The sequence below is a fragment of the Schistocerca piceifrons genome, chromosome 9 (genome assembly GCF_021461385.2).
Source record: "Schistocerca piceifrons isolate TAMUIC-IGC-003096 chromosome 9, iqSchPice1.1, whole genome shotgun sequence".
Classification (NCBI taxonomy): Eukaryota; Metazoa; Arthropoda; class Insecta; order Orthoptera; family Acrididae; genus Schistocerca; species Schistocerca piceifrons.
The window spans coordinates 163,897,241-163,922,332 of record NC_060146.1 but is presented as its reverse complement, the minus strand read 5'-3'; positions in this window follow the sequence as shown (position 1 = coordinate 163,922,332).

Sequence of the window (25,092 nt, the reverse complement as noted above, 5' to 3'; positions counted from 1 at the left end):
ATGTTACTCACATACATGTTAAAGCAAAGTATCCATTTTAAGGGGTCTTAAGAGTCTGAGATCAATTCATTGATCCCATTTAAAGCATTCCACAATGCTGGAATATGTTTAAAAAATTATATATTTTTTTGCCCTGTAAGTTACTATTATTGGCCACACATTGAATGACGCATCATAGCTAAGATTTCTAACTGAGAAGATGTGTAAGCTGCAGTGAGACTAATGCACTGCAGTCAAATAAAAGAAGACATGGAGGTTCTGTTTCTTTGACATTTCAATAATCGTTCTCTTTGTTGACATGCGCAAGATACGATGGAACGGCTTGTTTCTTTCCTCACTGCACACATTTATGGGCTAACAAATCACTCGTTACCAACGGGAACATTAAAAATGTTGTGCATACGAGTTGAAAGCTGAAAACGTAACGAACAACAAGCACTACCAGTAAGCAAACAAGCATTGTTTTCGGAGTTCCAGCATTATTTGCTATATGCACAAATGGAGTAAAAGTGGAATTTAATGGATTACAAAAGAATGTTTTCGCATCATTTTCTTCTCCTTTTAGTTTTCGAAACATATCAAGGTAAGGAATGAGGAGGTTCTGTGCAGAATCGGAGAGGAAAGGAATGTGTGGAAAATGCTGACAGGGAGAAGGGACAGGATAACAGGACAACTGTTAAGTCTTTTAAGACATGAGGGAATGACTTCCACGGTACTAGAGGGAGCTGTAGATGGTAAAAACTGTAAAGTAAGGCAGAGATTGGTATTCATCCAGCAGACAATTTGGGACGTAGGTTGCAAGTGCTACTCTGAGATGAAAAGGTTGGCACTGGAGAGGAACTTTTGGCGGGCCGCATCAAACCAGTCAGAAGACTGATGACCAAAAAGAGAAAAAAAACAAAAGAAAACAAAAACAACAAAAAATAAGTTACATTAATTAGACAAAACGTGTCGTATTACTAGAGCACACACGCATTCAAGAATAGAAAAACGTTCGAAAGTGCCTTCCTAAAGCTATGCTATTCACGTAAGCTCTATAATTTTTAGCATTGAAAATAGATGTTGCTTGGACACTTCAGAAACAATGAGCAAGAAGCAATTGTAAACAGTAGTCTGCTATTGTTTTAGGCTACTTAAAATGGCGGCGCAGGCCTCGTCAACTATGGCTTCAAAACAACGTATAGCGTAAGTCTGTAATGCCAGCTCCCTTCTTTTTTTACCCCCACTGGCGCTAAGTGGTGCATCTGTGGAAACAAAAGATAGTCATCGTTATTCTGAACGCCAAGCAAGACAAATCAGCTGTAGAACATCTCATTCCTGGTAAGTTTCTTTACTTCGACGTTATCATAAATGTTGAACGATGCCTCAGTTAAATTCTGTGATTAAATTCTTACGTCCTAAATAAATGACAAGTCACGTCTGGAAGTGTTAGAAAGTTGACTTTGTGGACAACACTCCTTCAACGTAACTGGGGTCTAGTGAAGCAGGGGATACAACCCGTCGGCTTTGACCAATGACGTCATACATTAGTTATAGATAGTAATGTCTTCACTTCGAGGCATAGATAATAAAACAGTTCTATGTTTCGGATAAGCGCTATCATTGTGCATTAAAATTATTCGCAATGATATTGAGGTAATTTGGAGTATTAGTTTGTTATTGTTGAACAATTTATACTGTCTTATTTTCGTTTATAGGAATGGATTTGTCTGTTTGTGGGTATGTAATTTTCGTTACTGTCTGTCTAGGCGAGCTTCGGTTATTCCTCGATATTTCCGTGTGGTAAGTTCACTTTTCCATTTGCTTCTTTCCCTGTATTTCACTATTTTGACATGTTTCACTGTTTTATTCCAACAATATGTGTATTTTCGTGTTATGAAGGACGTAATAGAAATTTCTCAGCTGTTGATCTCCTTTCGTTTCCCAGCAGTAGTATCAGTACGACATTTTCGGGTGAAACCCCTGACAGCTAAAATTTGTATCCCGTCCATCACTTCGCCTTTACACTGACGACACATCTAAGATTTGTATCCCGTCCTTCACTTCGCATTTACACCGATACTATATATGTCAACTGGCGAGCAAGATACAAATGTTGCGTATAGCTATATAGCTCAAGTAACTAATGGGATACTATTAGCGTCCAAGGCAACAAGAAAACTGTACCCCATAGGGAAGTACGGGATACAAATTCTACATGTGTCGTCTTCTTGTCTCCGTGTAGTTCAGTTGTGGTACAGGTTGCAAATATAACTGACGTCTATTTCCATCCGTTCGTTACCAGTGTACATAAATAGAGGTCAACGAAAGTCTGGTATACATATATTACATATGTAGGTCCTTCGGTCATAAGTAGTACTGATATATACGTAAGAAAGGACTGTTAGTAATAGCAGAGACGAAATAAACAACACATCTACAATTTGTATCCCGTGTTCCACTTACGGTTTACTTAAGCGGAGGATACATCGTTCAGGTGAAGAACAGGACAGTAATGCTAGTGAAAACGAAGAAATCGACTTACGACAAACTCGTATTCCGTACTGCACTTATGCAACACACTTCGAGTGAGCTTTTAATTTGTATCCGGTGTTTCATTTACGGTTTAGTGAAGCAGGGGATACATAGTTCAAGTGAACAATAGGACAGCAATGCTAGTTGAAACTAAGAAATCGACGTACGCTGAACTTGTATTCCGTACTGCACTTAAGCAATACAGTTCTAAAGAGTTTCGACATACAACTGACATACTTGTAACGTGATGTATTCTTTGCTAGGAATATATTTCATTAATTTCTTTCCATTGTATTTTGCGGAGAAATACTAAGAAACATACACGCGATATCGTTAACGTGAAAATGCTACTGGCCCTTACATATGTGAAGTACAGTTTTTCTCTCTTGCATTCCTTTGTTTCTGAACATTCTTCTCAGCTCGTTCATCTTTGTAATACATGCTCTCTGGCCAATTCTGACGTCATTGGTCAAAGCTGACGGGTTGTATCCCCTGCTAAACTAGACCCCGTAACTGCATAGCGTGCTTGCTGTTACCTTCACCATCTCTACGTACTTATTTTAATTTAGCTGCTTCGCTCTACAGAACACTCATACGGAAGTGGACGGATCTGAGGCAGTTACTTGAACTTTACGTGATGATATTGTCCCACATTTCGCATATATTATAAATATTGGTTGCAGCGAAGATATGAACTGCATTCCTTGAAACCAGGATTCCCTTCGGGTCTAAGGTCATCTTATTTTGATATTTATGCATAATGTGCGAAAAATCGCTGTTTCAGAATCGTGAACTGATACTTTTTTAGTGGATGTCAACTAGAAAGACGATTGTATCGCCAGCGCTCAGCATTGCTACTCTGTGAAGCTGCCCTAAGGTTTCGCGGCGGTAACAGATCATCAAGCTAGCCGAGTAGACTAACGTTTGAAGGTGAAGCCATCGAACCTAAATAGAGATGAACACTGCAATAACAGATAGATCCGGAGCAGTCAATATGTAGTGAGTACAGCATATCTCATTCCTACAAGTACAACGTACGTTACGAATTACAATGTTACATATCCCTTACTACCAAAATGTTCGTATATGTAAAGAAATTAAATACCCTAATCTCAGGTAACTATTTTAGTGTATTCAACTTTTGTATAATTTTGTAAGGGCAGAAACATTATATTAGCAGATAAATGTTACTTGTTACGGCTGGCTCGTTGTCTAGAATGTCGGTTCCTGTTTATCCTTTCCTGTTAATAGCTCCAAGGTATTTTTTTTCAGTAAAGATCCCTGGAATATTGTTGCTTTTTGACATCATCAGTATTTATTCATAAATTCTTGATAGTTTCTACAACAACACTTGTTAAGTAAATGCATTGTGCAATGTTTCAGCACAAGTCAAAATACTTGATAGTTACATTAACCAATTTCCACAACAACTAAAACTATTACAGCGCGTCTGGCGCCTAAAGTTTCTGTAAGTATTACGTAGATATCTTTCAGATCCTTCCAGAACAGGACGTAGTTCAAATGAATTTTATTATGTCTGTCTTAATTGAAATTACTTTTCAAGTATAATTTGCATAATGTTTTCTGGATATAATTATTTGTAACAAGTTTTTTGTGCCTAATAATTAGTAATGAAGGTTGCGAATAAAATCTATCAGCTTCTTTTCTTTGTATAACTGTCGATTTAACTATCTATAATGAAATTAGAAAAATTAAAAATTAAAACAGAAATTCTGTTGACGTGGAAACTAAAGCATAACAGTATCCCTCTAAAGTGATTTTTGATTCATTTATGTTAACAATTGTGATTACTAATTTTCATGGTTAAAGATCGATGTTCCTAAATGGATCGATATTAGTAATAAAATTATATTATCAGGAAAATATGAAAAATTATCTTTAGATGTCGAATATATAATTTAAGTATAAAAATTAAGTGACGTCAGGCCGAAATTTATATGGAATCGAACATTTCAATTGAAATACCGAAGTTCTGGGGAGGCAAGATTCATTACAGAATACGGAATAATCCAATCACCGTCAAAATTACGTCTAGTAATCTTCCACATTTGACGAGATTCTTTGATGTGTTCCAGGTGCAATGCAGGATACAAATTTTGAGTCTTCGAAACCTGATATATTGATAAATGTGAGATAGCTCATAGTTATAGGTAATTCTTGAGAAACGGGAGTGGATTTTTACGTAACTGTGTCTTTTCCAGTGCGAGGGCGAAGTAATTCTAACAAGTTATTGAATGTTTAATTATATTGTATTCTTTAGGTTCTATGCATGACATTTACCGTTAGCAGATTTTCATGGATATATTTTTCCCTCCACCAGCGTCTTGATTTTTTCCCTTTATACACAGCACTAAAATCAACAGGAAGAATGTTTTGACTCTGCTGTTAGCATCTAGCCGTTCCCAGTTGTGCTAAAATACTTGCGGCCGCGGTAGCTAAAGAAAGCGAGAGCTACTTCAAAAGTGAGGTTAAGTTTAACAAACGCCTTTTTACGCCTTCGCGCTTGTTTTACAAATGTGTATAAAGGCAACAGTGAATTTGACAAACGTTTTTGATGTCTGACGGTGGCGTTAAGAGACCGGTGGCATCTGAGGGCTCGTTACAGAGTAATTATGATTTGTTCAGTTTTGTTACCCCAATTATCTTTGTTTCTGTGCAGATGCTTCCACAGAAATGAATAAGCTTGTAAAATGCAATAAAGGAAACGCGGAACACCAAACAGGAGATCCGATTACTCATAGAAACCCCTTTTCCCTTGATTGCTATTTGATTTGCCCCAAGCGGATAATAACGTTTTTCATACAAAGGTTTTACACAGTTGGCTGAAGTTTTAAAATATATAAAAAACAGATGTTATTAAATGAATTCAAAAGAAACACTTTGAAGCACGGTTTTTACGATGTTTTAAACTTGTGGTTGATTTTAAATTACAGTTAAAATATAATCGAAATTGATTTTAATGACACTATACGGTTAAGAAAAACCGACATCAATATTTTAGTTCTGATTTTCGGATGTTTCTCGGTATTTGTTTTATCTCGGTTGTAACAGGTGGTTTTTTTACTAATAACGGAGTAAAAAAATCGAAATGTCAATTAGCCTAGCAGCAGTGCTAAAATTTTTCGTTTTTAGTGAACTTTTTGAAGAAAGGAGTAATTTTTATTCGTAAAATTTGCACTGGCTTGAAATATTCCGTTATTATAGAAAATAGAAAAAGCGATCATTTCTATTTTAATAACAGTGCCGACAGAAATGACCAGCAAACACGTGGCATAAGAATTGTTGCAGCGTTGCTGAGGGAATAAAGTCCCTTTTGCCGTTTGTCGTGGCTTAAGGAACGAGTGTACGTGAAGCGTGCATGACTTGCCCCATCAGGTCTATACGGTAGTTTCTCCCTGTCGTCGCCAGAGATCCGTTGTGTTGCAGAATTGCACCAACCGTAGTCAGTAAATATTTTTACGAAGTGACGAAAGAATGAAGCACAGCGCTTCATTTGCTCATTATAGCACTATTACTGGCGTTCGCGTGCTTGTACTACACTGTTTTTCAAATAACGGAACTTACTAAATTGTCACAAGGAAGCCAAGTATAACACTACCGCTACAATTTGATTGAATATGATCTAAACGCACAGTATGTGTTACCCTCTGGGAGGATTTTTGAAAGTGTGTTACTTAACAGACAGAGGGAATCGAGCACGAAGTTCGTCATAGTTGCAGTTGGTAGACAACAGAGAGACTAAAATTTTGTAAGAAATTACAGTAACAGAGTTCCTGTAAATGAAATATAAAACTGTCGCCAGCCTAATCAGGCATAATAATGTGGAAAAATTATTTTTAAAGAATCTATTTTTACTCTTGCAAAAGTAACTTTCATAAGCGTTTCTTAATCAAGTGCAATAAACACCTACAATAACCAGACGAACTACACTGTGAGTAGCAGTAGTTATCAATAGCATAGTTAAGCAATCATAAAAATGGAAAAGAGACTTTATCCCTGTTAAACACAATTTTCACTTCTACCTTTCACTAATTTGGCACATGAATTGTTCCCTAGGGCATACACAAGACTAAGTGGCATATGGTAAGAATTAAAGTTTGAGTAACACGCATATACACATCACAAATGAAATAAGATAACACTGTACACATACCTTTTATACGAGGTGCATTCAAGTTCTCAGGCCTCCGATTTTTTTTTTTTTTTCTAATTAACTACTCACCCGAAATCGATGAAACTGGCGTTACTTCTCGACGTAATCGACTTGCAGACGTACACATTTTTCACAACGCTGACGCCATGATTCCATGGCAGCGGCGAAGGCTTCTTTAGGAGTCTGTTCTGACCACTGGAAAATCGCTGAGGCAACAGCAGCACGGCTGGTGAATGTGCGGCCACTGAGGGTGTCTTTCATTGTTGGAAAAAGCCAAAAGTCACTAGGAGCCAGGTCAGGTGAGTAGGGAGCATGAGGAATCACTTCAAAGTTGTTATCACGAAGAAACTGTTGCGTAACGTTAGCTCGGTGTGCGGGTGCGTTGTCTTGGTGAAACAGCACACGCGCAGCCCTTCCCGGACGTTTTTGTTGCAGTGCAGGAAGGAATTTGTTCTTCAAAACATTTTCGTAGGATGCACCTGTTACCATAGTGCCCTTTGGAACGCAATGGGTAAGGATTATGCCCTCGCTGTCCCAGAACATGGACACCACCATTTTTTCAGCACTGGCGGTTACCCGAAATTTTTTTGGTGGTGGTGAATCTGCGTGCTTCCATTGAGCTGACTGGCGCTTTGTTTCTGGATTGAAAAATGGCATCCACGTCTCATCCATTGTCACAACCGACGAAAAGAAAGTCCCATTCGTGCTGTCGTTGCGTGTCAACATTGCTTGGCAACATGCCACAAGGGCAGCCGTGTGGTCGTCCGTCAGCATTCGTGGCACCCACCTGGATGACACTGCCGGCTGCGGTGGTCTAGCGGTTCTAGGCGCTCAGTCCGGAACCGCGCGACTGCTGCAGTCGCAGGTTCGAATCCTGCCTCGGGCATGGATGTGTGTGATGTCCTTAGGTTAGTTAGGTTTAAGTAGTTCTAAGTTCTAGGGGACTGATGACCACAGATGTTAAGTCCCATAGTGCTCAGAGCCATTTGAACCATTTTTTTGGATGACACTTTTCGCATTTTCAGGTCGTCATGCAGGATTGTGTGCACAGAACCCACAGAAATGCCAACTCTGGAGGCTATCTGTTCAACAGTCATTCGGCGATCCCTCAAAACAATTCTCTCCACTTTCTCGATCGTGTCGTCAGACCGGCTTGTGCGAGCCCGAGGTTGTTTCGGTTTGTTGTCACACGATGTTCTGCCTTCATTAAACTCTCGCACCCACGAACGCACTTTCGACACATCCATAACTCCATCACCACATGTCTCCAACTGTCGATGAATTTCAATTGGTTTCACGCCAAACACATTCAGAAAACGAATGATTGCATGCTGCTCAAGTAAGGAAAACGTCGCCATTTTAAGTATTTAAAACAGTTCTCATTCTCGCCGCTGGCGGTAAAATTCTATCTGCCATACGGTGCAGCCATCTCTGGGACATATTGACAATGAACGCGGCCTCATTTTAAAACAATGCGCATGTTTCTATCTGTTTCCAGTCCGGAGAAAAAAAATCGGAGGCCTTAGAACTTGAATGCACCTCGTATATACTCTTTTAAATAATCACTTCTGGTTTCTTTAGCTAGAAAACAACTATTCAGTTTGGTTTCTTCCTGATACAAAAGAATGATATGGAGTCCCACAAACCATCCCTTCTTTATATAGGCAAACAATACACACTTTTCAGAAAGATTTTGCATTATGAAAAAGCTGAATTACTGCCCCACTTAAGAATTTATTATAAATCTTGATTGAGGATTAGCTTTTCCAAAGAGTTGCTGGGTTTTTTTTTTCAAGCATTAGCCTGTCTTTCTCTCACCACAACAATTACACTTACTACCAAATGATTATCAATACTCATTTAACCATCGTGAACCGGAAACACACTGAATAGATTTCACCACACCCAACTCATTCACCTTCATCCCATTCATCAAAGGCACTTTCGTAATCTTCTACAATGTCTACAGTGTTCTAGCTTTCTGTGTCTGATGAACACGCTGAGCTATCTGCAGTATTATTCTTTTTTAGCCTCTTTCATCTGTTTTTCTCATCACTAGTATTTTCCTTTGATGTTCTTTTCTGTGTCTTTTTCTGTTTTCTTTCTTTTGTTATCCCATTTTTTCCTCTACAGTCTCAGTATTTTGAGCAGAATTTAACAGTTTGTGTTGTATTGGGCTTCTTGGACACTGAGGAGGCTAGTAATAACACAGTTAATTAGAACGCTCTGCATAAGTAATACTTTATTAATTATAATAAAACTTATCTTTGCTCGCCAGGTTCGGCTGTAGCTGTGAAACTGACACATGGGCTTGCGGCTCAGAACACACTAAATGAACAACGATTACAGAGTGCCGAATTGATACACGTTCAGAAAGACCGTACTCTAGCCTCACCATTAGAAAACACAATTTCGTGGATATTTGTTGGCACAGTTCTGACAGCGCTGGCGCGTAGAGACAGTTCTATGGAAGACGGAAGTCTCTTCACTCCAGGGCTGTTGACACGAGCTGTGTCACAGCGAATAGGCAGCACAACGGTGTTACTCCTAGAGGAACCTCCTGGGAGTGGGCAGCATCCGACCTCGAACAGAATTGCCCTCCTGGCCTATGGCGACACTCTTTCAGGCCAGAGGCGTGGCAATGGCGCCACGGAACTACGAAAGGCATGGCTTCTTCGTAGCACCTCATGGGCGCCTCCTGATACCGCTTTGCTGTGCTGGGCAATGCTTCTTACGCCGAGCTCGATACTCAACGACACCGCACTTTGGATACAGTTGCTGCCTTTCTCTTAAAATACATGGTTTTATCAATGGAAGGAACAGCTGATATTTGTTCCAAAAGTTTTGTCTGTTCTGGCTTAGGAGCAATCATTTTTGAATTGGTAGCCTTGGTGGTTTTTGGTTTAGTAGGAGGGAGTCCGAAATTGTGTCCGTGACGGAATTTGAATCGCGCTCTTTTGATTTGCTTGGGATCAGTAGGTCTTTTGATGAGCTTTTTAAATGCTTGGTTGGACTGCGTGTGAGATTCTGCTCTTCCATTTGTTCGCACGGGTCACTTCTTCTGGCAAATAAATGTAGTCCGAGGCTGTGGCCATCTTCAGTGGGATTGTTCCACATGTCTTGAAACTAAATTTAATTTTGGTCCATCTCTCCAACATTAAAACGCATGGTTCATCTCGCGCAAAATAACACTGGTCCATTTGTCCCAGTGTGTGTGTGTGGCTCAAATGGCTCTGAGCACTATGGGACTAAACATCTGAGGTCATCAGTCCCCGAGACTTATAACTACTTAAACCTAACTAACCTAAGGACATCACACACATCCGTGCCCAAGGCAGGATTCGAACCTGCGACCGTAGGGGTCGCGCGGTTCCAGACTGAAGCTCCTAGAACCGCTCGGCCACATCGGCGGCTGTGTGTGTGTGTGTGTGTGTGTGTGTGTGTGTGTGTGTGTGTGTGTGTGTGTGTGTGTGTGGTTGGAGCTTATGGGCGCTCTATGGCGAGGTTATCAGCGTCCTTAGACTCAGTAAAACAAACGAATGTGAATAAAGTCTCATGCACTTGAATTGGCAACACAATCACTCTATCTCACACGCACTAAAAACAACGGTGAAAGAATAAAAGTAGCTATATATGAGATTGAAGTAAAGTAAAATGACAAAGGAGTTAAAAGAAAAGCGCATGGAAATATAGTTGGCTGACCACTTACAAAAAACGTTGGCGAGCCAGTCACCTATTTAACACATTAGATTTGATTAGATTAGATTAGTACTTGTTCCATAGATCATGAGTACAACACTTCATAATGATGTGGAACGTGTCAGGTTAATAAAAGGTGTCTATACAAGATATTACATTAGACAAAATATTACATTACATTTAATTTTTTTTGGGGAGGGGGTGGGGAAATTACCCACTTACTATATCCAAAAATTCATCTAATGAGTAGAAGGAGTTGCCATTCAGAAATTCTTTTAATTTCCTTTTAAATCCTATGTGGCTATCTGTCAGACTTTTGATGCTATTAGGTAAGTGACCAAAGACTTTTGTGGCAGCATAATTTACCCCCTTCTGAACCAAAGTTAGATTTAACCTTGAGTAGTGAAGATCATCCTTTCTCCTAGTGTTGTAGCCATGTACACAGCTATTACTTTTGAATTCGTTCGGATTGTTAATAACAAATTTCATAAGTGAATATATATATTGTGAGGCTACAGTGAAGATCCCTAAAATCTTGGGAAAAATAATGAACAACTGACAAAACTTTAAAACTCTAATCACATTCGTTTGAACGTCACTTAAAATAGAGAGCAGAACCGTCGGCAAATCAACCGCTACCCTCTGGTCGGAAAATTAAACGCAGTCTACCAAATGTGAGGAACAGTAATCTGCTTGTCGCGAGCAATGAACATCGGGGGGTCTTCCTCGACAGAGCAAGGAACAATGCATCATAGGGCTGTGGCATATGAGAAGATGAGAAAGGGCGTATCGCATTGCCGCGTTGTGGGCTCTACTAGAGGGAGTTTATTGTCTGTCACTTCCAGCCACTGTCCGCCCCGATAGAAAGCCGGTGCGGTAACTCAGCGTGTTCGGTCAGAGAGCTGTTCGCCCTCTGTAATAAAAAAACTGAGTCAAGGAATCCACGATTAACTTGAACAGATGTCTTATGATGTCCACCCAGACCAAACGCAACGAACTATATCGAACAAAATGACAAAAAAAAATGATAGCTGAGTGGTCAGCGTGACGGATTGCCGTCCTACGGCCCCGGGTTCGATTCCCGGCTGGGTCGGAGATTTTCTCCGCTCAGGGATTGGGTGTTGTGTTGTCTTCATCGTCATTTCATCCCCATCCGGCGCGCAGGTCGCCCAATGTGGCGTCGAATGTAATAAGAGCTGCACCAAGGCGGTCGGACCTGCCCCGCAAGGGGTCTCCCGGCCAATGACGCCAAACGCTCAATTCCATTTCCACTTTCAGCCACTTGTCGTCTCATAATCGCATAACTTTTTATCTCAAGAGCGAGGTGATAGCTAGCAGGAGTATGGCACAATGAACTAAGTGATGATCGCTAACCGCCTCCGTGGCTGCTACATCCGCCTTTTCGCTCCCCGCAAGAACCGTGTGCGCTGGTACCCAGCAGACGGACATCTCTTTCCTCAGCCGTTGTAGCCAGAGTAGGGCGCCCAGGATATCCTGGGCCTCTTTATCAGCTGGATACAAGGGTCACAGGACTCAAGAGCACTAAGGGATTCGGAACAGGAGAAAAATTTAGTAGGCGTGGCACATCTCATCAGCTCCTTTGCCCTCAAGATAGCAGATAATTCGGCATCAAATATAGTGGACTCTGGAGACAGCGCAGGCTCCTGTCGCCGAGCGGTTCTAAGCGCTTCATTCCGGAACCGCGCTGCTGCTACGGTCGTAGGTTCGAATCCTGCCTCTGGCGTGGATGTGCATGATGTCCGTAGGTTAGTTAGGTTTAAGTAGTTCTAAGTCTAGGGGACTGATGACCTCAGATGTTAAGTCCCATGGTGCTTAGAGCCATTTGAACCATTTGAATCTGGAGGCAGTCGAATCTTGAGGACACAGTCTGGGAAAAGAACAGAGCAACCAACACAGCCCCCTGTTTAGATCTGTCTGTGAAGGCAGATACATAGTTGTCCTCATTTAAAATGCCAGAAAATATCACATTAAAAGCAGAAGCAAGAGTGCAGTCTCTCCTGCACTGCACTAAATCTAAAATTACTCTGGGCCTCTGCAATAACCAGGGTGGCAGTCGCTCAAAAACCTGGATTTGAACCTCTATGTGCCTCACACCAAGGGACTCCATCACACATTTTGCGTGGATTCCAAACGGTCTCGTTGCCTGTGGATGATTCGTAAAAAAGCTTATCATAGCTGGACGAGCAACGGTGTGGAATGGGGGGAGGTGGGAGCTGAAATGCCTGGTGCACCATGATAAGCTGCCATCATATGGTAAGTGGCTGTTCATCAGCCTTAGCACAAACTCTGGGTATGGGGCTAGTCCTTGTAAGCACCTGTGGACAGCGTGATGCCCTCATGGTGTACCGCATCAATGATTTTCAGGAATCAACGCCTCACTGACCTGTACTGAGAGAAATGGACCAACTCGACTTCTACCTGCGGGTAGCGCACTCAGTGGTCATTTTAGGTTAGCTTCATACCACTCGTTTGTCAAACTCAAAGAAAAAAGTATATCAATATTGTGCAGCCTAAGTCTTAATACTAAGATTATGCAAGTATGCGATGGAACTTTTTGGCTTGTCAGAGCAGAGAATGTGATTTTTCTGCAGAAGTAACACAAAAAGACAGCAACACTTTTGCACAACGTTTGTTCATAAAAGAGCTTCCTCTAAAATAATGGGAGCTGCTTTGTGGCACCTGTGAAATGAGCCACTGGTCCGTCCCACCCAGCAGTCCAACTCGCTCAGCCTTACCCTAAGTACTAAAAAAGTAACAAACAATTTCGAATAGGGAGTTAATTCTCGCTCGCCCTGAGAATTGCGCATTCCGTGTTAGTTTGCCGTCAAGGGTCAGTTTGACATACTTTACTGTGTTAGTGAGAGGGATGGGTTGTTTGCAGATGGAGAAGTGGAAACACTGAATGGTAATCGAAGGTGGTGGCTCGGCTGTCTCTGTGGATTTACTTAAGTTTCCGCGTATTGTACCACTCGACAAAGAGGTTACAGTGGCAGTGGAGGGAGGGCTGGTTGAATTGGATGGGGTGGTGGGTAAATATGGTCGGATCCATGAAAGCTGGCGGTTCGCGCACGTCGAGACAAGAACAGTTGCGATACGCACATAGACATGCTTAGCGCTTGATGTAAGCGTGTATCCCGCAAATTATGTGTCTTGTGTAGAATTTGTCGTTTACGCCACCATCAGCCATGTCAACTCGCAACAAATGCACGATTGATGACGTTATGAGGGGTAGAATACTAGGGAGACTGGAGGCTGGTCAAACACAGCAGGTCGTAGCACGGGCCCTCCGTGTACCACAGAGTGTGATCTCAAGATTATGGCAACGATTCCAGCTGACAGGAAACATGTCCAGGCGGGACGTCCACAGTGTACAACACCACAAGAAAACGTGTATCTCACCATCAGTGCCCGCAGACGGCCACGGAGTACTGCAGGTAGCCTTATTCGGGACCTTTCCGCAGCCAATGGAACAGTTGTCTCCAGACACACAGTCTACAGACGACTGAACAGACATGGTTTACTCGCTCGGAGACTTGCAAGGTGCATTCCACTGACCCCTGGTCACAGGAGAGCCCGTCAAGCCTGGTCTCAAGAACACAGTACATGGTCATTGGAACAGTGATCCCACGCTATGTTCACGGACGTTTCCAGGTATAGGCTGAACAGTGATTCTCGCCGAGTTTTCATCTGGGGTGAACCAGGAACCAGATACCAACCCCTTAATGACCTTGAAAGAGACCTGTATGGAGGTCGTGGTTTGATTGTTTGGGGTGGGATTATGATTGGTGCACGTACACCCCTGAATGTCTTTGACAGAGGAAATGTAACAGGTCACGTGTACCGGGACGTCATTTTGCACCAGTACGTCCACCTTTTCAGGGGTGTAGTGAGTCCCACCTTCCTCCTGATGGATGATAATGCACGGCACCACCGTGCTGGAATCATGGAGGAGTAGGCTACCTTGAAACAGACGATATGAGGCGAACGGAGTGGCCTGCCTGTTTTCAAGACCTAAACCCCATCGAGCACGTCTGGGATGTTCTCGGTCGACGTATCGCTGCACGTCTTCACCTACGACACTTCAGGAGCTCCGACAGGCACTGGTGCAAGAATGGGAGGCTATTCCACAGGAGCTGCTCGACCACCTGATCCAGAGTATGCCAACCCGTTGTGCAGCCTGTGTACGTGTGCATGGTGATCATATCCCATATTGATGTCGAGGTACATCCTCAGGAAACAGTGGCGTTTTGTAGCACATGTGTTTCGGGACGGTTTTCTCAACTTATCATGAATACTGTGGACTTAAAGATCTGTGTCGTGTGTGTTCTCTATGTGCTTATGCTCTTAGCACCAGTTTTGTGTAGTGCCACGTTGTGTGGCACCACATTCTGCAATTATCCTTAATTTATGAGCATGAGTATAGTTCAGTGGCGTCGTGGCCGTCGCTGCGAGAACACGTCCAGTGCACTCAGTGAAAATGTGTTGCATATCGGCCAACTCGTCTCCAGTAAATCTAGCCATACTGCGGCTAATCTTCAGTATTAGTCCGGACAGAGGGAAAGTTGCTCACGATAAACAAGGACAGTGGTACGGCCCATGAAGCATTACCTACGGACTATAGTCCGATTAAAATTACTTGATAGTTCACATCTCTCAATTGGTGCTACAGTGCTGCCACGTCGACACTCAAAACACAGCAGGTCACTTCACAACTGCTGAAATGCTGTCTATGTAATGCGGAGAAATATTGAAAGTTTCTGCCATCTGGCATGGGAGGAAGACGAAATGCTCTGCCCAAAGCTGATTTTAAATAACCAATGACTGGACTGCGGCAGACAACGCGTTTTGTAACCCTGAATTACACTTGTGTCCGAACCTAACCGCAACTTCTCGGGTGTAGTGTATCCGAGAAAACGGCAGTCAGCAATCGGTGGCAGAACTATTAAAAACCGAGCGAGGTGACGCAGTGGCTAGCACACTGAACTTGCTTTCGGGAGGACGACGGTTCAATCCCGCGTCCGGCCATCCTGATGTAGGTTTTCCGTGATTTCCCTAAATCGCTCCAGGCAAATGCCGCTATGGTTCCTTTGAAAGGGCACGGGCGACTTCCTTCCCAGTCCTTCCCTAATCCGATGAGACCGATGACCTCGCTGTCTGGTCTCCTCCCCCCCAAAAAACCAACCAAACTATTAAAAAATCAGCTTGAGCGCTGAAAGCGCACTTTAACATCTCGCTTTTGTTACGCGAGCTAATGCGATACTAACTGATGAGCAGTCATTTACAGGTTATAGGTGACAGAGACAGATTCCAAACGAAAAAAGAGTGGTAGGAAGAAAAAAAATAAGAACAAATGAAAAAGTCAATACTACGTTGAAAATAATACGACAAAAGATTAAAAATAAAAGATTACATTGAAACTAATATATAGAAAATGATAGTCATCAGAGTGATATCGACGAAAATTTTATTAAAAAAATAGTGTTACTTTATGAGATTCGAGCTCACGACCTTCCGTACCTGAGACAGTTACTTCACTTTTGCGCTACAGCAGTCCTCCAAAAATGGCTCTGAGCACTATGGGACTTAACTTCTAAGGTCATCAGTCCCCTAGACTTAGAACTACTTAAACCTAACTAACCTAAGGACATCACACACGTCCATGCCCGAGGCAGGATTCGAACCTGCGACCGTAGCGGTCGGGCGGTTCCAGACTGTAGCGCCTAGAACCTCTCGGCCACTCCGTCCGGCGCCTTTCTGGATACAGAAAATCGACTGCTGCCCTGGCCAGCACATTCTCCAGATCTCTCACCAATTGGAAACGTCTGGTAAATGGTGGCTGAGCAACTGCCTCGTCACAATACGCCAGTCACTACTCTTGATGAACTGTGGTATCGTGTTGAAGCTGTATGGGCAGCTGTACCTGTACACGCCATCCAAGCTCGGTTTGACTCAATGCCCAGGCTATCAAGGCCGTTATTACGGCCAGAGGTGGTTGTTCTGGGTACTGGTTTCTCAGGATCTGTGCACCCAAATCGCGTGACAATGTAATCACATGTCAGTTCTAGTAAAATATATTTGTCCAATGAATACGCGTTTATCATCTGCATTTCTCCTTGGTGTGGCAATTTTATTGGCCAGTAGTATATATGTCGTCGCTGCGCTGTAACCCTCGAGCGGTTGCGTCAGTTTTTGTAGCATTAGTGGCCGCGTCGCGTTCTTTAGAGGCACGTAAAGTGCTGCCTTAATATGCTTAGCATTGAAAAAATAAATTTTATTTTGCTTTTTGCATACTTAAACGTATATTTTAATATCTGAACTTAATTTCTTATTATCTGGTAGTTACAAAAGTATCCTACTCTTTTATCAAACAAGAAATTTCTAGCACTCATAATAATCTCACATCAATTTGGCCCACTTTTATTTCTCAGTGTATATTACTTTTACAACACTTATTGTATCATATTCACTTTATTTATTAGATATGCTATAATTGTTATTTCACAAATTTTATACATCCTGTTCCTCCAGCTCATCCATAAAGTTAGATGCACGATTTCACAGACAATGGATGCATGCTTTTTGCACGCAAACATCTTACACTGACAACGACGAATTGTGGTGACAACACTATTTCTTCTGCCGAGCATAATGCAGCAACTCTTCTCTTTGTTTGGAGCATCTTCCACTTGTCAAGGTTCCTGCAATTTATATGGTGCCAAAGATAATTTGAGGTCATTGGGAAGCGTAGGAACGTGGAATCTTGTAACCAAATGATCTTTCAAAAGTTGTTGAGACAGCTGTTTCAAAAGTAGCCTCCTTTGATTTCTTGGATTTTCTGCGTTGGACACAATATTTGGGCCTTGTGTCAGCGATGTTTCGTAAAGCAAACCATTCAGCCATTTCCCTTCTTCTCGGTACACGAGTCACAGAGTATTCTGCACATCTGGTCGACTCGGTCAACACTTCATTTTATCAAGTTTTAGTCCATGATAATGTGTGACTTATTGGTTCCTTCATTAATTGTACCTTCCCTGTACGTTGTGATAAACAGAACAACACGGTTTTTTTTATCTTTTTTGGGCACTATGAGACCATTGTGTTATCTTTCTGCTATCCAAACAGTGAATACCCAATATCGCGGGATATCTGGTCTTCATTTATTTATTTGCAGAGCTCCAATGCAAGTGATGCGTTTCTGCAAAAGTGAGATTGTCAATGGATAACTAGTTTACAAATTATCAAAAGTAACATTCCCCTCGGATACAATTCAGAGTCTCTGCCAGTCGATGCACAATTTCATGTGGTTTATTTGACATCTTGCAAACACCATCTGGTTGTGTCCCGCAGTATAACGCAACTGATGCTGTGAAGAATGTTTTGGCCTCAAAAATAGCAAAGAACTTCAAGGCAAACTCGGCAGATTTGTTGGTATGCATTGAACGTACATCTTCTTCTAAAAGGTGTTAGAATCTCAGTTACGGTTGCTAACTCTTCCAAACTATATAGCTTTCTTTACAGTTTGTAAAAAATTTATCCAAATATGGCCTCATCGCTGCTGATTTATCTTTCTCGCACCTTTGTATTCTCTTTATCATCATATCTCGCACTTCTGAGGAGAGATAGGAACTATATATAGGACATACAAGCTATGAGAATTATCATACCAGTGCCATCTTTATTCCAAAGATCTTCAACACTTGTTTTATTTCCGTCCTTCAAGCCAATCAAAATAAGAGCACAGATTTCTTCCTTCGATTTCTCCTTGACATTCCTCTCTTTAGAATAGCTGTTTTGTGATATCAGGTTTCTAATACGCAAGTTGGTGTGTTCCACAAGTGAATCAACCATTTCCTCACTACTAATCACGTTGAAAGCCGTCACTTCTCATGTAATACCGCTAGCAGACCTCTTTGAAGCAGGAGGATTTCTATTATATTTATTGAGGGCGTTTTTCTTTTTTGGCTACAATACTTTCCTTGGACCACATAGTTTTATTATTTCTACCAACAAAAGACCTAAAAATAAAATTAAAATCGTCGTCACTAAAATCATTTTCTTCATGACGTTATATTTCCTCTTCTTCAAGATGTACATATTCATTTCTCTCTAGAGTACCCACTTCTATTTCTGATTCACTATTGTGATCGCTAACTAGTGTTTGTTCTCCCTCCCCGTCGAACCAGCCAAATTCAGAATACCCACTGTCGTCTGAATCGTCATTTAGAAGCTTTTAGAATTCCTCCATTTTTGAAATTAGCCTTAAAAGTACGAACAAAAATGAAACTTACCTGATAATGAAAACCCATAAAAACGATGGAATAAATAATTAATATAAAAAATTGTACTTTCATTACTCTACAAAGGAAACAGAGCGCGGACAAAAATAAACTACCATTATTGCCAACGCCTTCTCGCTGCAACTCCATCAACAATCCATACGCCTAACAGAGGTCCAGCTTGAAGATAGGTGGAACCGTCAGAATTCCAACAATGAGCAATTACAATTTAGAGCAAAACAATGAACTCTGCTTGACTCGCCAACCAACGCGACCGATCGAGAGTTAAAACACTCCGCATGCACTTGTTTAATGCATGTGACTATTTCCAGTGATCGTTCTGCAATCATGTAGGCATAAAATAATGGCTCTTTCTATTTATGCGGATTAACTTACATTTGTTTATGTTGTGGGTCAGTTCCCAAACCCTGCACCAAGCATCAGTCCTCTGCATATCTTCTTGTATTTCGTTACGATATTCTGAAATTCCGACTCTGTACGCCAGCAGCATCTTCCGAGAAAAGTCTCATGAATCTTTCGATGTTAAACTTGTACGACGGTTGATTGAAAAGTACTGCCTCCACCTTCGTTAATTGGGTTTGTATTGGAATATTTTAATATATCAGACGCAGAAATAATCCTTAGAATGTGATCATTAATTACCAATATTCACTTTTCGACATAATCACCAGCCAACTGGATACATTTCTGCCAACGATGAACAGGTTTTCTGAAGCCGTCACGGAAGAAGTCGAGACATTGTTTCCGCAACCACAGTGTCACAACTCTCAACGTCTTCCTCATAAGCATAATGATGTGCCGGCAGATCGTCTTTCATTATCGGGAGTAGATGGGAGTCAGACGGTGCTAAATCTGGACTGTATGGAGGATGCCATACGGTGGTAAGATTCAGTCTCTGAAGTTCAGCCATGGTGGCACATGAAGTGTGTGGTTTGGCATTGTCATGCTGCAAGAAACCATTTTCCTTTTCCTTTTGGACACTTGTTAGCCGTCGTTTCAGAGATCGCAGCGTTGTGATGTAACGCTCTGAATTTGTTGTTGTTCCACGCTCAAAGAAATCAACATGGATAACACCATCTGCGTCCCAGAACACTGTGACCATGGTTTTTCCAGCTGAGGGCTGCGTCTTGAATTTATTCTGAGGCGAGTCTTTGTGTCGATATTCCGTAGACTAACGTTTTGTCTCCGGGTCGTGATGGTGTACCCACGTTTCGTCTCCTGTCAAAATTGAATGGAGAAAGGCGTCAGCTACATTCTCGTAGCGCGAGAGGAGTTCCTGACAAATTTCAAGTCTGTGCGCTTTCCTTTCAGGAGTCAGCATGCGGGGTACCCATCGTGCACAGATCTTCCGTAAGCGAAGCAAAGCAATAATGTGAGCCAGTTTGCTTGTGAAACTCGGTGGTTGCTGTCACAGGATGTCCAACTCTTTGTTTGTCATGCAGGTCAAATGTTCCCACCTCAGCATCTTTAAACTTACTCGCCCAACGACGCACAGTACTCACATCAACACAATCACCATAAACTGCTTTCATTCTCTGATGAATCCCGTTTGGGGAGACACCTTCTGCTGTCAAGAATTCAGTGGCTGCACGTTGCTTAAATCGCATTGACCGAACGTCTGCGCAGGGTTCCATACTTTACACTGTAACAACACAACCGTTCAATGCTAAGGCTTCCCGCCAACTGGAGCTGTAGAGAAGAGTCTACGGAACAAGCCAGTACCTGCCGCATACCAATTCTGCCAACTGTTGAAGAGTTACGAAGGTGGAGGCATTACTTTTCAGTCAACCCTCGTACTCTAGTTCATATATATACGTGGTCTTTGTTTTAACCTGAGACAGCTAAGTACCTCGAGAACGACGTATCGTATTAAAAACATGTTCTTGTTGAAAAGTGGTGAAGACTCCATTATTGCAGAATTATTGAAATTGTTAGGGCCAATGATCTACAACTGTTTTTTGAGAACATCTAGAAAACTGAGTAGCTTCCAGAAGAGTGGAAAATAGCGTTAATCTATCGGCTACATAAAAAGGAAAACAAACAAATGTCAGCAATTACAGAGAAGTGTCATTCTGTCAGAGGTATACAAAATACTACCAAAAAACACAAAATGGTTCAAATGGCTCTCAGCACTATGAGACTTAACATCTGAGGTCATCAGTCCCCTAGAACTTAGAACTACTTAAACCTAACTAACCTAAGGTCATCACACGCATCCATGCCCGAGGCAGGATTCGAACCTGCGACCGTAGCGGTCTTGCGGTTCCAGACTGTAGCGACTAGAACCGCTCGGCCACTCTGGCCGGCTACTATCAAAACTTACCCTTGGCAGAGCTGTAGAAACATTTGACAAGCAATTAGGAGAATATTGGGAAAGTGACGGAGTTTTAACGTAAATCAGTGATTGGCCACATAAAGTTAACCAGCAAACCTATAGTAGTATCATTTATTGATTTCAAACAAGCATTTGATTCTGTAGACAGAGAAACAATAGAGAAAATCAATAGAGAAATTGGTGTTAAAGCAAAGTTAGCAAACATATTTTGTGAAAGTCTTACACATACGATATCTGAAGCTAAATTTATGGGAAATATATCTCAGCCACTTGAAATAAACCTGGTGTTAGACAATGGGATGATTTATTGCCTGTACTGTTTAACTGCCTTCTAGAAAAAATTGTAAGGCTCTGGAATTTGGAGCTAAAGAATCAGAAAATAGTTCTAGGAAGGAAAACAAATGGAATTAAAGTAAACAACAGAATTGGTCTCAAAATTTCAGATGAAAAAGGAAAATCCACGACAACATAAAAAATGCATCAAAATTTATAGATACACAAATAGGTAAAATAGAGTAAGTAAATAAAATCAAATGTCTGTAGGAAACTGTACAACAGATTAGACTAGAAAAATTTGCTATAGATGCAAGATCTAATGAAACGGAGAGAGCATATGATTCGACAAAAATATTTAAAACAAGAAATGTATAGTTAGAAAAACGAAACTAAAACACTGTGCCATAGTGGCACGTCCAGAATGTTTATATGGATGTGAAGGCCAAACAATGAACTATAAGTTGGCTAGCATTGTAGTACCTGAAACACGGATAGTTAGATAAATAATGGGTGCAATATAAACTACAGATGCCTGGAAAATGAGAAGTAATGAAAAGATCTACAAAAATACAGAGGAAATATCAGAAGTAATGGCTAAAAGAAGATTATCTTTTTTGGACACTTCTACCGAATGAATCAGGATGTGTTCACAAAACAAATATTACTGTATTTCTGGAAGAAGAAATCGACAGTAGTATGGATTACAGAAAGAAGGAAATATCTATAAAGAAACAACGTCAAAGAATCAGAAATAGCAGCCACTAATGTTTTTAAGAATAAGAGACTAAACTTAAGAAAGTTTTCGGTGCAGAAGAAGTAAGAAATCGGGAACAGCACAACATAGACAGAAGAAAGGAAAAGACAATATGAGAAGAAGATGAAGGATTACTGGAAAAATAGAAAACAACAAGGAAGAAGAGGAATTGACGTTGGCCTAGTTGAGCAATACGAAAATAATAATAATAATAATAATAATAAAGGGGCCGTTTGTCTGTGCTGCAACAGGCCACCGCCTAACCAACCCTCCTGCGTGGGCGGAGTCAGTTTTGTAGTTTGAAAGTAGAAACCTCTCATATTTTCCAGAATGAAATTTTCACTCTGCAGCGGAGTGTGCGCTGATATGAAACTTCCTGCCAGATTAAAACTGTGTGCCGGACCGAGACTCGCCCGCGAAACGCAAAGGTCATGAGTTCGAGTCTCGGTCCGGCACACACTCCCATATTTTATTGCATAGTCAGACTCTCCTCCCCATGAACCATGGACCTTGCCGTTGGTGGGGAGGCTTGCGTGCCTCAGCGATACAGATAGCCGTACCGTAGGTGCAACCACAACGGAGGGGTATCTGTTGAGAGGCCAGACAAACGTGTGGTTCCTGAAGAGGGGCAGCAGCCTTTTCAGTAGTTGCAAGGGCAACAGTCTGGATGATTGACTGATGTGGCCTTGTAACAATAACCAAAACGGCCTTGCTGTGCTGGTACTGCGAACGGCTGAAAGCAAGGGGAAACTACAGCCGTAATTTTTCCCGAGGGCATGCAGCTTTACTGTATGATTACATGATGATTGCGTCCTCTTGGGTAAAATATTCCGGAGGTAAAATAGTCCCCCATTCGGATCTCCGGGCGGGGACTACTCAAGAGGATGTCGTTATCAGGAGAAAGAAAACTGGCGTTCTACGGATCGGAGCGTGGAATGTCAGATCCCTTAATTGGACAGGTAGGTTAGAAAATTTAAAAAGGGAAATGGATAGGTTGAAGCTAGATATAGTGGAAATTAGTGAAGTTCGGTGTCAGGAGGAACAAGACTTCTGGTCAGGTGACTACAGGGTTATAAACACAAAGTCCAATAGGGGTAATGCAGGAGTAGGTTTAATAATGAATAGGAAAATAGGAATGCGGGTAAGCTACTACAAACAGCATAGTGAACGCATTATTGTGGCCAAGATAGATACGAAGCCCACACCTACTACAGTAGTACAAGTTTATATGCCAACTAGCTCTGCAGATGACGAAGAAATTGAAGAAATGTATGATGAAATAAAAGAAATTATTCAGATTGTGAGGGGAGACGAAAATTTAATAGTCATGGGTGACTGGAATTCGAGTGTAGGAAAAGGGAGAGAAGGAAACATAGTAGGTGAATATGGATTGGGGGACAGAAATGAAAGAGGAAGCCGCCTGGTAGAATTTTGCACAGAGCACAACATAATCATAACTAACACTTGGTTTAAGAATCGTGAAAGAAGGTTATATACATGGAAGAACCCTGGAGATACTAAAAGGTATCAGATAGATTATATAATGGTAAGACAGAGATTTAGGAACCAGGTTTTAAATTGTAAGACATTTCCAGGGGCAGATGTGGACTCTGACCACAATCTATTGGTTATGACCTGTAGATTAAAACTGAAGAAACTGCAAAAAGGTGGGAATTTAAGGAGATGGGACCTGGATAAACTAAAAGAACCAGAGGTTGTACAGAGATTCAGGGAGAGCATAAGGGAGCAATTGACAGGAATGGGGGAAATAAATACAGTAGAAGAAGAATGGGTAGCTTTGAGGGATGAAGTAGTGAAGGCAGCAGAGGATCAAGTAGGTAAAAAGACGAGGGCTAGTAGAAATCCTTGGGTAACAGAAGAAATATTGAATTTAATTGATGAAAGGAGAAAATATAAAAATGCAGTAAGTGAATCAGGCAAAAAGGAATACAAACGTCTCAAAAATGAGATCGACAGGAAGTGCAAAATGGCTAAGCAGGGATGGCTAGAGGACAAATGTAAAGATGTAGAGGCCTATCTCACTAGGGGTAAGATAGATACCGCCTACAGGAAAATTAAAGAGACCTTTGGAGATAAGAGAACGACTTGTATGAATATCAAGAGCTCAGATGGAAACCCAGTTCTAAGCAAAGAAGGGAAAGCAGAAAGGTGGAAGGAGTATATAGAGGGTCTATACAAGGGCGATGTACTTGAGGACAATATTATGGAAATGGAAGAGGATGTATATGAAGATGAAATGGGAGATATGATACTGCGTGAAGAGTTTGACAGAGCACTGAAAGACCTGAGTCGAAACAAGGCCCCCGGAGTAGACAATATTCCATTGGAACTACTGACGGCAGTGGCAGAGCCAGTCCTGACAAAACTCTACCATCTGATGAGCAAGATGTATGAAACAGGCGAAATACCCTCAGACTTCAAGAAGAATATAATAATTCCAATCCCAAAGAAAGCAGGTGTTGACAGATGTGAAAATTACCGAACTACCAGCTTAATAAGTCACAGCTGCAAAATACTAACACGAATTCTTTACAGGCGAATGGAAAAACTAGTAGAAGCCAACCTCGGGGAAGATCAGTTTGGATTCCGTAGAAACACTGGAACACGTGAGGCAATACTGACCTTACGACTTATCTTACAAGAAAGATTAAGGAAAGGCAAACCTACGTTTCTAGCATTTGTAGACTCAGAGAAAGCTTTTGACAATGTTGACTGGAATACTCTCTTTCAAATTCTAAAGGTGGCAGGGGTAAAATACAGGGAGCGAAAGGCTATTTACAATTTGTACAGAAACCAGATGGCAGTTATAAGAGTCGAGGGACATGAAAGGGAAGCAGTGGTTGGGAAGGGAGTAAGACAGGGTTGTAGCCTCTCCCCGATGTTGTTCAATCTGTATATTGAGCAAGCAGTAAAGGACACAAAAGAAAAATTCGGAGTAGGTATTAAAATTCATGGAGAAGAAATAAAAACTTTGAGGTTCGCCGATGAAATTGTAATTCTG